Here is a 14,056-nt window from a genome sequence, read left to right as displayed (position 1 = left end):
ATTGCTTTCTCTTGCCTGATTGCTCTGGCTAGGACTTCCAGCACTGTGTCGAATAGGAGTGGTGAGAGTAGGCATCCTTGCCTTGCTCTGATTCTCAAGGGGAATCCTTCTGGTCTTTGCCCATTCAATATGATTTTTGGCTGTGGGATTGTCAGAGATTGCTCTTATTATTTTGAGGTACGTCGTTTCAGTGTCTCATTTGTTGAAGCTCTACTTTATTTTTAATGCCTAGATATTAAAAACAACTGGAAGATATCTTTTTCAATGAAATGTTCTCAAGGCGAATAGTTAACTTTATGTAAGTTGTTCCTCTCTCCCTTTCTCTCAATCACCTCTGTACTATCCTTCACAGATTATGATATTTGTATACAAGGAATAGAGAGCATTCTACATTGCCTGGTAGCAAACTGGTGGCTAGTCCTCTTATTTGCTTCCGACTGGTAAACAGAGTTTACCATATATGACCCAAACACTCCCAATGTGATGGGCTCCTTCAAGTGGAATATCTCCTTTTAAGCAAAGGGCAGAGCAAGCAGAGATTCTCAACTGCCTCTTGAGACCCACAAGAACTGTGACTCTCCTACTTTCAAGGCCATGATCCCTGTCCTAGTGGTTGCTTTGAGGTTCTCCCAAAAACACAAAGGTTCCAAAGATATCTCTTTGGAATTGTTTCTTGTTTGACATCCTGAGTTTCCCAAGCCCTGCCACTGATAAGGTACTCTGTCCTCTTTCCTTTTCTATCCAGTATTGCTTTCTTTGTGCCTATGCCTCTTAGTCAACACATTACATTGGTTGGCAATTATCTGACAGAAACTATATTTACTTATTCATAATACTATATTTTTTACTGTTATTTGTATTTCCATTTCCACTACCTTACTAGCAAAGTTGATTGTTTCTCTGTTATGTGTCATCCATATAAGAGGCAGTACAGAGTAGTGACTTAAGACCATAACCTTAGTGGCAAACTGACTAAAACCAAGTTGTAGCTTCAACCATTATCAACTGTGTGTCCTTAGAGAAACTATTTAACATCTCTATGCTTAAATATCTCAACCAAAAAATAAACATAATTTATATTGCTAAATCAAAAAATGTTGAAAAGACTCAGGGTCTACAACCCTTGTCTAAACCCTCGGAGACCAGACGTACCCTAGAACAAGCAATTTTTATTTTTAAGGAAAGATTATGTGGAGTATATATTATATATTAACACCCCATAATAGAGTGTGGAAAACATCTCATAGTCAAACACATCAAGAATTCTACAAGCAATATAGAAATATTTCCACTAAGTTGAATAAATAAACACTAGAAATAGCTGCACAGCAGTTCTGGTCAAGTGCTGGCATCCTGCAAATTCAGGGTGAGTCAGGTTTTGTTGCCAAATGAGTTACGGAAAAAAAATAAGATTCAGAGCTGGAACCATATTAGTATAGTGTTTAGCCAAGTGTTTGACACATACAAGTTTCCACCAAAATATTGTCCATAATTATTAATATTATCAGTGAAAACATTTCTAGAGTGCCTATCACATGTTATTTATTTTGACATGTATTATTGTTTCATGGAACTTCTTAGTTAAGGTCCAGGACTCTCATTTCTTCTCCTCAGTCTCTGACTGATAATATTTTCTCTTTTTAAGAGTGTGAGTGAAATATTCACAACTTCAGGAGACAGGATGTCAGAAGAGTTTTCTAACAAAATCCCTTTATTTTATCCTCTAAATTGGTTTAACATTCAGATATGGTCCATGCCAATTTCTAATCTCATGGTGGGAAGGGCTTCAAGCAGAATGGGAAATAGCTGCCAATCTCCTTCCAGATGCTCACCCCACCTCACCCCTTCTCAATAAAGGATGGTTCATAACCTCTCAAGTCCCTTCACCGTATCTGGTTTCTGGAACTGAGGTGGCCCACCTGCCTCTGTTGTCCTTGAGATGTTGGACAGTGTGGACATACAGTTACTGCCTTTTCCTTACAATCTGAGCCACTGAGATGTGGATAGCCCATATCTTCTTCTGCATATTACATAGTAGCAAGTTTGCAGAAAATGTCATCTCAAGTTACAAGACACACAAACTATAGAGCGCTCCTTGTTTTTGTTTTCTTTCCTCCTTAAATTTTCTCCTGGGGCTCAGGCAGGTGAAGACAAGATTCATCCTTGGCTAATGACAGCTTACCAAATCTCCATGTTCACAGATGAACCTTATTCTAAGCCAACTGGCCCAGATCTTGATCTTCAAAGCATACCTCATATATTTTAAACCCAAACTTACTCAAAATCCTGTCTAAATGATACTAGAGGTTACTATAATTTTCTTCCGGAAGATTTCTGTAAGTACCCTGAGCCCTCCTTTTCTTTCTTTTTTTTGGGGGGTGGAGGGCGGGTGGAGATGGAGTCTTGCTCTATAGCCCAGGCTGGAGTGCAGTGGCGTGCTCTCGGCTCCCTGCAACCTCTGTCTCCCGGGTTGCAGTTCAAGCAATTCTCCTGCCTCAGCCTCCTGAGTAGCTGGGATTACAGGCACATGTCACCATGCCCAGCTAATTTTATTATTTCTAATAAAGACGGGATTTCGCCATGTTGGCCAGGCTAGTCTTGAACTCCTAACCTTGTGATCCACGCACCCCAGTCTGCCAAATGCTGGGATTATAGGCATTGGCCACGGCACCTGTCCCCTGAGTCCTAGTTTTCATTTTTACTGCTTGATTATCACCGACCTAATAAAAGTAATCTTGTATAATTTTTTGTATATGTAGGCTGGTTCCCATTTTTCAATTTTTTATTGTTAAATTATTACAAATTAAATATAAGAAATTATGTATATATACACACATAGGGTATATGTGCAAATATATATATAGATAGAAATAGATACAGATATTTCCTGTAAAAAGCCTGTCTAGAATTTGTACCCCACCAAATCTTTTTGGGGGGCACATCTCATTTATACACTCATTGAAATATGAAATTCCCTCAGGAGGCCACTTGATTTCTAGCCCCAAATCCCTCCCGTTATGAACATTTGATATGGTGGTGCTCTTTAGGATCACTGCCAACTGAACCTAAATTCTGTGGCCAATTACTACACAATCATATCAGGCTACGAAACAAGCTCTTAAAGGAAGGCAGTTTTTCAAGCTACATTTATGGTGATTTTAAAGGGAATACAATCCTTAATGAAAAAACAAATCTCCTGAAGCTCCTGGCTCCAAGGTCAGCTCGGCATACTTGCTTTCTTGGTTGGCAGAGAATCTGTTAAGGGACATTTCTGGGAGCCCATTCCGTAAAAGCCCCAGGATGAAATAGGTTGGCAGGTGATTCTCTGGAGCTTCACTTGGGCAACTTTATAATTCTCTGAAAGATTTCTTCTACAGCTATTCCTACACAGCAATACCCTAGTAAGTCAGCTTCTCCCCTGCTTCCTACCAACCACAGAAGGAGGAACTGGGTTGCTAAGGAACCTGTTGTAATAACACCTGATGGAACTAACACTTGTCAACTAATAACAGTTTAGTGTGAATAAACTTATCAGAATCTTCCCAAGTGAAATAATATTTGTCAGCTTCTGAAGGGCTTGGACCCTATTTTTATTTATCTTTATTTCTGTTCACATCTAGCACAGTGCTAAATAAATGTTTGCAGCATGTCAGCTGAGGTCAGCCTACTCCACCATATTGCTCTCAGCTGGCTCTTCCAAATTGGGAATGTGGAGGAGGAAGAGGATCTTTTTCTAGTTGCTGGGACTTGTTGCTTTGAGACAAAGCTGTAAGCAGTACAAAGATGTGGTAGCTTTTAGAGGAGAGATGGAGGGTGACAGAACTTACCTGTTATTATTAGGTGAGAAGGGGCAAAGTAATGTTTCAGATTCAGAATCATTCACCAAATGCTAAGATGGGTATTGTGAATATTGCTGCCTAAAGCATAATGGAATAGCTCTAAAAATGACTGCCCGTAAGACTTTTGGAGTCTCTGTAGGTGGCTCCATTAGTCGGTGGTGTAATTTAGGTGTGACTGCCCCACCTGTAGAAGAGTGGTTAAATGGAACTTTGATAATAGCACATAGAAATCAGGATTGGCATCCTTTTTGTTCATTCCCGCTTCCCGTGCATCCACATTTAAGGCTTCTCGGTAAGCTACAATGAACATTTCAACATTATGAGAAATGGAGATGACATAAAATGTAATTACATTTAATTTATGGAATGCAGAATAGTAACATTCTGTATACTAGGACAAGTAAGAGGAAGGAAAAATCTAATCTGGTTTGCCAAGCCTCTTTCTTCCCTACCTCTTTAGCATTAGCCAAGACTCACCGTAACATGGGTTGTAAGGGGATAATTCACTGGTGTGGTTCTTTGTTATTTTACTTTCACCAGAAATGTAATTAAGAAGCAAATCATATTACCTTGATGACAGAGACAAAGTATGTCAGAAATAGCATTATTGCTGCTAAATTGCAGAAAACACAGACTTCATTCCCACTTCTAATTTATCACAATAGTGATAAAAGGCCTAACCGCTCCTAAACAGCAAATTTGAATGAGAGTTATCAGCATTTTGTCACTGAGGAGCAGAACTAATGTTTTTTCACCGTTATGGAATTAATTATAGAATGTATGATGTACCTTCACTGCTCCTTATGATAGCAGTGTGTATAACAATAACAGTCCACGGTGTTCTTTTTGGAAGAACTTTTTTTCTCAACTTCTATTGGCCTATGAGTACGCAGGACAAACTTAAAGTCATGAAGGTGATAAGCAGCTTTTTGATTTAAGAAAATGAGACAGAGCTCAAAGATGTATGAACATGCAGGTCAGATTTATGTGCCATTTCCCAGGAGGGAAAAAAAATCACCACCCACTTCATTTCGCATGCCTCCTCACCCTGAGCCTGTCGGACATGATGAAATCATGAGTGTATACTTTCACTTTCTCACTCTGATGAGATCTGCTCTAAGATGTAACCTTTATGTTCTTATTCAAGCCAGCCCCAGTGGCAAACATCTGTCTGGAAGACTTCAAACAGACACTTACCACCTTGTATGCTACCTTCTCCTCTTCCAGCCCATCCAGAGGATGCCCTTCACATGCTCAGAGCTTTGGAAACAAACCAGAGAATCCAGCCATGACCTTCCAATCCACTGAGGGGACTTTATGATCTGATTTTAGGTGTCTTATGAGCCATTCTCAGTTCAGATGTTGTTGTCCCAGGTGATTTCTTTCCTCTTTAAAGACTTTTCCATGTGATTCTTCCTCCCCAGCCCTTGCCCTAGTATGTCAATGCAGTGACATGGTTCTTCCAGGATCTTTGTGACAAGAGAGGAAAGGAAACAATCTTTTTTTTTAGGATAAGAGCAAGAAAAAGGGCTCAGAGCTGAGAGTGATATCAAGACTGACAATGTTGAATTTCACCCTAACTCTGTAGTCCTGGAAACAGTGAACATAAAAGAAATCCCCCCATCCTTTGTGTTCTAGGAAATAGTGTACTTTAAAGAACCACCCTCCCCCATTTGTCTTAGAAACAACTCACAGTTGCCCCCTGTTAACCTATTACTAGGCCAGACACTCATAAATGATTAGCTGAACTACGTGTTCCAACTGGTTAATCAGAACAAAATATTGCCTACCCAAATGTGTAACATATCTCTCCTTCCGTCTTCCTTGAACCTTGTTTGAACCACCTTCCACCTGAGCCAGCATACAACTACTTATTTAGGACCCACCCCTGCCAAGAATAGGCTGACCTCTCTGGTCTACTGTCTCACCAGACACCCATTAGCTCATTTTTCCAAATCTGGTTGTTTCTAGCCTTATTATTCCTGTCTACAAAAGAAAAATCCTTTTCTGCCTATTGTTATAGATACTTGCAGATCTCATGATCAGAACATTATTCGTATTGCAATGGTTCCCTTCCCCAAATTGTACCACTTATTGGTATCTTAGGCCAAGGTAAGTGCCTAGACATTGTTTTCCTAAGAAGCCAGTATCTCTCATCCTCTCTCTTTCTCTCTCTGTCTCTGTCTCTGTCTCTGTCCCTGTCTCTCTCTCTCTCTCTCTCTCTCTCTCTCACACACACACACACCCACACTCTCTCTCTCTCTCTCTCTTCCAGAAAAACTACAATATTGCAATTTATGTTTCTCTGATTAAAAAAAGAAACCAGATGTGGTGATTGGTGAGCTACTAAAAAAACATACTTTTCTTTATATTTGAATTTCCATCTCTCTGTGATCTTACCTCATTGCTTGGCAATCCCAAACTCCTAATTGAGATTTCTGTTTGACATAGATGTGTCTTTCAAAACCCATTGGTACAGCCAGTTAGTTTAACTCGGAGGAAAAACAAGCTTAGAAAATGTAAGCAAACCTTGTTTTAATTGTTTCTTTTCCCTCTCAGTAAACAGAGTATGCACTTGCTAAAAAATGTCAAACTGTCATATTTGACTGAATAAACTGTGAGGGTTTAGATTGAATAAATAATGTTTATTCTAAACTGGTCTTGTTAAGGTATTTTCTTTTCTTATGATTCAGTCATGTGTTTTAAGTTAAAAACAGTATTTATTTTTCATAGCATTCATTAATAGCCAGGGCCTATGTCAACTTTCAAGGTTTAAGTCTTTTTGAATAAAATTTAAAGAACCACTATTCTTTCCTATCAGAGTAAAACACATTCTAAATCCTAATAAATCTATTTCTTTAATATGCCACTTGAAGTACAATGGTGCAAACAAAAACACATAACGGGTTCCTCTTGAGAGAAAGGAAAATGTATTCACTTTTGATGAAAGATCTTTTGATAATTCACTCTTGGCTTCACCACTTGATTTATATCATCTTCCCACATTAACTTGTTTTTAATTCTTTTTCTGCCTTCTAAGGTTTTTCTCATTTCAGTGACATATACGTGACAGATGAGGTTGATGAACTAGAGAAATACAAATTCTAACTCAGATAAAAAGCTTACATTATTCTGCAGTCCCGTAGAATTCACACATGAAACTGAGAAGTCTGAATTTCCAAAGGCTTGATGTTACATTTTCTAGAGAAGTGATGAAATCAACAACAGTAAAAGAATCATTAAAATATAGTATATTTCTTTAGCCAATACTGAATGACCCCCTGGAGTGTACTTCTTCCCCCGTCTTCAGGCAATTTAATTGTATACACTAGAAGTAATGGTGAAACTACAGAAGCAAAGTAAAATTCATTCTTTATTATAGATCTTAATTTCAAAAACTGTGTTCCTTTTTTAAAATTTATTTTAATTTAGGATAAAGTAAATAACTTATTTGACTATCTTCAGTTAAGGAAGGAAGCAGAATAGATGACAATGCCTCAAGGTGAAACTCATTGTTTTTAAAAGTAATACCTAATACCATTATAAGTGCAGCCCATGCACATTTATATAGAAGTTCAATTATTTCAATCCTCTTCTGTTTTCCACCAATCAAGTTAGAAACTACCTATTAGATCATTTTTCTTTAGCTCTGTTCAGTAACATGAAATATGTTTTAGTAATATTCTTTTCTTCATGATTAGATTATATTAATATGTTTTACGTATCTTCTCAATTGTCCTTTAATTCCAACCTACACCCATTGCAAAGATGATTGATTTGAGGATATGGCCCTATCTGGAATTCTGGCATCCCACCTCTGCCTTCCGAAGTAAGACTCATTGTGTATCAGCTTCATTTCCTTTAAAATGGAATTATGATGGATATGAAATAGAATCATTTATTTAAAACATCTAACTAATACTTGGGAAACCATTCATTCATTCATTTATTCTTCCACATTTAGTACTTAGTTGAGGATATGTTCTATTTATTCAAAATTTTAAATTTCTTCCCCAAAGTGAGTACTAGAAAAATACTTGTCTTGTTTTTTGACAAGTGTTTTATATAAACTCTTGTTTTATGAGTTATGTTTAACTCATAAAATAGGAAACCAGGGTAATTCATTTGTTTTTTTTTTCTTAAAAATACATTTTTTTTCATATGCCTTCCTTTGCATATACATCAAAGGAATCTTATTCCATTCCAGTACTGAGGGTGGGGTGTGGGGAGGGAAGTAAATTCCTCAGGAATGTGTAGGAAAAGGAATAAAATCCTCAGGAACAAACCAGTTTCGTTAACTTATTACATAACATTCTTGGCATAATCCTTATGTTCAGATCTCTGAACTAGAAGCTTTTGGCTTATATGCTCAAATTAAAGAACTTTAAACTGCATCTACAGCAAGATACGGCAAAGACTATTCTATTAATAACATCTTCTCAGCTTTATCATGGGTATCTCTATCATGCAAAAGTCACCTAATTATTACAGCTTACCAGTAGGAGATTCTGTACAGTCTGTGACATTATGTAATATCTTCAAAATGTATGCTTGTGGCTGGATTTGACCATTTAATTCTTAAAATTTAATTTCTACATGGACTCATGTTTTCAAAGCTATCACATAAGTGCTTTAAACTGCAGCATTCCCTAGCAACCCGCCTACACAACGGACTTATTTAGATGTGTTCGATGAAATTGTATGGGAGGAGATTTCTTGAGAAGCCATTTTTTTTCTATTTTGTTTTTAGTCACAGAGAACTGATATTTTTTTCCCACTGATAAATGGCCTAATAATTAATGCTTATCAGTGTGAATTTTGGAAGAAGATATTTACAAATACTGTTTAAGTTTTACACATCCATGCTTAAATACACTATTTGAATAAGGGACACCCCCATGTTTTACTAAGAAGTATGTTTTTTTGAAAATCTGATTCTAATATTCTTATAACTTATTGCTTAATCATTTGTATATTTAAATTAAGAATTCCTTTATGTGACCTGATTATCGGGATTCTTTTTCAAAGAATGATATGATAATATATTGACCAAAGTGGAATTCTATAGGTGTCGTGTTCATATTAGGTACTATTCATATAAACATAATAGTCATTAATCCCCATGAAAATCTTGAAAATGTATCTATTTTATGAAACAAAAAAGGTGAGTCAGAGAGTAGAACTGGCTCAACTCACACTACTAATCACAAGCAACATTGGAATTTGAACTCAGTAATCCTAATATAAAAGCTCAGTCTTGAACTTTATCTTTTATCCTGATGCTGTGTATATGTTGTCCATACACAGTTTCTGTCACACAGTTAGTCTCTAAAATTATTTGTTGAAAGATTAATAAATAGTATTTGATAAATCAATATCTTTAAAATTATTTCATTGTATATTATATTTTTATATTTTCATAAAAGCAAAGGCAAATGGCCAGACCTCATCTATGTTAGTCTTATCGGGGGAAGAATTCTTCAGAGAAGATTCACAAAGCAATAGAAGTAGCTGATGTGGCATTTGCTGTTGTCCATTGTACTTTGGCTAGGACAGATATCTGACTTGGGAGAGAAATCTCAGCTCTTAATGCCGTATGATTTTTAAGGTGCATGATTATGAAGCACTGATTCTTTCTCTGTCATGGTCAGGAGTCTGACCCTCATGGTTGCAGCTATTTGGTGTACTGACTAATGGCATGACCTGCCACATCTGCTGCCTTAGTTTAGGGAGCACCAGCTCCTCTCCTAACTTAATCATGGACTAGAGTCCCTCTGTAGTGCTACCCCTAATGTGATCCCATAGATAGGCGATCTACCTTGATGTGGCAGATAGGTCATCTATTCACCACTTCAGCATTCTACCAACATTATTTGCCTTAAGCACTGGTATATTGCAAATTTCATCAAAACTTGCAGAAAATATTTGAATACATGTATGTACATTATTGTTTTTGTAATTATTTTATTTTACATGCATTATAAAAGTTGCTATCGGTAACATATCTCCTTGATATAATATGTTTCAGGCCTCTTTGAGTTCATTTTACTTTATTTTCTGCTCTCTGGGATAAAATATATGATTTCAAAGAAAAAAGATGGTTCATGAAGGAGAATAGCAATGATAAAGATTATGATGATGAGACTGAATAAGTATTGGAATTATCTTTGCTTAATGATTCTTTTGCCGAACTAGGCCTGATTTGCTAAGGAGAATAGATAGAACAGTCACCTACCTGGTGTGATGTAAGAGAATCAAGGAAACTTCTTTGTTCCTCAAACACTCCCTTTTCTATTGACTACGTTTTGCAAAATCCTAAAGTAAAAGATTGCTCTGTTTAATTAAAGGCTTAAAATGACAGTTCTCCTGGGAGAGCTTACAGTGAGCAACTGTCAATCCCTTTTGTGTGAAAGAATTTCTGAAAAGTTAATAAGAAAAGGAATTTAGAGGGGGCCATTGGCAAGGGGAGCCTCTATTAAGTTACTGCATAATAGAATAAGATGGTGAGGGCAGCCATTCGATGGAAAAATGTCGTTGATGTCATTAAGGACACTTTGCCTCTTCAAAGATTTTTCTATTCCAAATGCTGCCCTAACTTATGATTTATCAAGTGGCAGTTGCTTATTCTATTTTTAAAGTTTACATATGTTCAATATCTGGATAATTATAGAAAAATTCAACCTGACTCCCAACATATTTGGGCATTTGGAAATAAATGGCTAACAACTACTGTTTTTTTAACCTTTTTTATAGACTGGAAAAAGTCATAATATCAAATGATATCCCAAGATCACCCTGAGCGTTTTAAATTAATCTATTTCAGAAAAGAATAAACATCTAAATGATAAAATGAATAACTTTTTCTCTCAACTGAGTATCATGGATGAAACTATGGAGCCATCTCATTCAGCTAAATTACATATGATTTTAGTACCATGGTCTACCCCAGGGGAATATGAAGGCAGCATATGAATTGATTTATATTCTATTGTTTTCATTCAATGAAGTCAAGAAGTACATAAGCATTGTGATAAAGATGTATATATCCTGCTACACAATATTTTACCTTTTTGGACTTGGTCTTAAGCTGCCTTGTATCGCTATTTTTTTTCTAGTACAAGTGTGTTCATCATCTGTTTAGATGTAACAAAACCCATTCATAATTATCTAGTCAGTACCTGGAGCAATCTTGGTGTATCTCATAAAATATAACAACAAGAAGTTCAGCCAGTCCCTGTAAGGGGTTGAAATTGAGAGCACCCAAACAAGGCAATCAAGGCAACCCAGAAACCAGCACAATGAAATCATCCCCATCTCTCTCTGCCTCTCTTAGATCCACCTGACTCTTAATCCTCCTTCCTTAGCACTTGACTCTTCTGGAGTTGGGCTTTCACTGCTTGCCTAATAACAAAGCTGGTAGGTAACTATGGGTGACCCTCTCCTAATTTTACAAGCTCTGCAGAGTCCAGCACTTGGAGTCTGTGGGTTTTAAAATTCTTGAGAGAGTGAGTCTGATTGGCCTAATCCGGGTCAGGCTTTCATCATTTGTAATTTCGCCTCCTCAACATCATGAGCCAATTTTTGAATTATCAAGGGATTTTCCAAGTTACCTCAACTTCAGACCTGTCCAAATATTTGAAACACAAAAATATTTGAATTGGTATGTAATTCATTGTGGGTGTTTTCTTCCAAGCCAACAGCAGCCATCCTGATAACATTAGGGTCATTGGTATCTGTCCACATTTATAGGTATATATTGCAATTTCCTCAAATAAGCAACCACTTCATGGCTTTTAAAAGTTATGTTTCAATGACTTTACTACTCAACATATGAAATCATGAGGTAAAACCTCAAAATTAAATCGCAAACATTTTTTGGTGGCACCAATTCGTTCCATTCTAATATTTCTACCAGATTCAGTCAGGCCTCTTCAGTGTAAGGAAGAAATATTTTAAAAACACACAAAATTCCTATTTATAATTTAAGATTTAGCCCAGTTATTACTGTGAAGCACATTCACTGTGCACTCATTACCAAGTGCCTCAGAGTCTGGTGAGACAGAACAGTCACATACAAGTTACATGAAGTGGCTTTATTACTTACGGATAGGCAACAAAGCTGACACATATCTAAGATTCAAAAGCCATTCTCCCATGGTTCAAGAAAGCTGTCTCGGACAGATGCAGTCTGATCTGCATGTGCCCCACTTGCACCGCAGCTGAGGGACCCAGGAAAGAAGCCCACCCTGGGTTTTACGTCCTGGGCTACAGGACTCATTGAGCTAAAGCTTGAAGGACATCCTGTTTCTAGGCAGGGAGACTGGAATGGAACCACGGCTTTCCAGTCCCTGGCTGTCTCATGACATTACATTCGAAGCACATTCTACAGACATTCATGAGAACTATAAGTGAGAAAGGAGGGAGAACTAGGTCATTCCAAGGCCATCTGGGGAACTTCCTTTTATCCCTCACAATTTTCCCTATGCAGTCCCCTCCCATCACTAAAAAGAGCCACCCTGCTGCTCCTATAACATAGGAAATATGCCACAGCTGGCATTATTGTTTGTAAACATTTAATTTTCTACTATGAATTAGGGAACCAGCTTTGATAGGGCAGAAAAATTGTCCAGTTAACTCTGCATTCTCGGAGACTACTTAGCTCAGTGATGAGTATATGGTAGGCATACAGTAAAAGTCAATAATCACTTAAAAATAGCTAAACATAGCATGACAATTGTAGTATTATGGCATTACAATGCTCTGTGGCCAGATGAAGGTTATCCTATTCTTAGTTACAGATTTATCCAGAAATGACTATTTATCTCAGACTTAGTCTTTGCTATACATGTTTCTTTTCACGTATTTTGGAGGACTCCAAGAAAAGAGTAGTATTTATATGAAATAGTACCGAGAACCCTCGTTTTATAAATGAGAACTGTGTCTGGGTATCGTAGCTCATGTCTGTCATCCCTGTACTTTGAGAGGCTTAGGCAGGTGGATGACTTGAGCTCAAGAGTTCAAGACCAGCCTAGGCAACGTGGTGAGACCTTGTTACTGCTAAAAAAAAAATAATAAAAATGAAAAATAAAGGCCAGGCATGGTGGTGCATGTCTATGATTCCGACTACCTGGGAGGCGGAGGTAATAGGATCACATGAGCCCAGGAGGGCAGAGGTTGCAGCGAGCCAAGATTGTGCCACTGCACTCCAGCCTGGCTGACAAAGCCAGACCCTGTCTCAAATAAATAAATAACTGTGTGAAAATTTATGCAACAACTATGGTATAGACATGTGGCATATAGAGTAGTTTTAGTAGAGACAGGGTTTCACCCTGTTGGCCAAGATGGTCTCAATCTCTTGACCTTGTGAACCGCCTATCTCAGTCTCTCAAAGTGCTGGGATTACAGGCGTGAGCCACTGCGCCCGACTGCCAAGCTCTTTAAAACAACCAACTGTCCTGGGGTCTAATACAGCAAGAACTCACTCATCACCAAGTGGATGGTGCCGAGCCACTCATGAGGGATTCACCCTCAATATCCAGCACCTCCCACTAGGCCCCACCTGCAACATTTGGGAATCACATTTCAACACGAAACTTGGAGGGAACAGATATCCAAATCACATCTGTCTCCATCCTTTTCTACTTCTGTCTCCGGGTAATGTTTGGGCCCCATGGGAACGTACATAATGTTATGTTGTCCTTATCTACTGGCTTCTGGGTACCTCCAGCTGAGGTGTCAACAATCTTGCCTACTTCGAGGCCTTAGCCTCTGTCCTTGTTACATCTTCTATGAAGTGTATAAACGTCCTTTGTGCAAGAAAATTTCCTTCTGTTACCCAGGACACACACACTTCGGTTATTGCCAGGATTCGTGACACTGGGATATCAAAGTGTCTGACTTTGAGCTCTCTACTAAACAACCACTAAGTGTCATGTAAAAACTTTTCAACTTCTTTAATGCTTTTCCCTGGCTGTGGAGCATGAGAGGTCACCATGTCAGGATCCGTTCTCTGCCTAATCGCATCATGTCATCATTAATGCTTTGTGGCAGCTACCTTATGTTGTCAAGCTGCTTCTCCAAGGGGTTTTGAAATTGTATAAACTATTACATGAACATAAGGAATAAACTCTTCTTCATTTATAAAGGTATCTCTAACAACCTCTCCTCAAATTTTGACGCTGAGATTGAAACACTACTTTCTACCTTTCACTCTGCTT

At 37.8% G+C, this 14,056-nt stretch overlaps 1 long non-coding RNA gene across 1 annotated transcript in view; it reads left to right on the top strand.

Moving 5' to 3' along the window:
* Nucleotides 1-12,816, top strand: part of LOC116550971 — a 36,157-nt gene extending 23,341 nt beyond the window's left edge. Inside the window, exon 3 of the long non-coding RNA XR_004268646.1 lies at nucleotides 10,663-12,816. This is a non-coding gene — a long non-coding RNA (uncharacterized LOC116550971). The remainder of the gene's footprint in view (nucleotides 1-10,662) is intronic.
* Nucleotides 12,817-14,056: the final 1,240 nt, after the last annotated feature.

Source organism: Sapajus apella, unplaced genomic scaffold (assembly GCF_009761245.1).
Source record: "Sapajus apella isolate SASKATOON/1434 unplaced genomic scaffold, GSC_monkey_1.0 scaffold8, whole genome shotgun sequence".
Taxonomy (NCBI): domain Eukaryota; kingdom Metazoa; phylum Chordata; class Mammalia; order Primates; family Cebidae; genus Sapajus; species Sapajus apella.
This window is presented reverse-complemented; position numbering and strand designations above follow the sequence as displayed.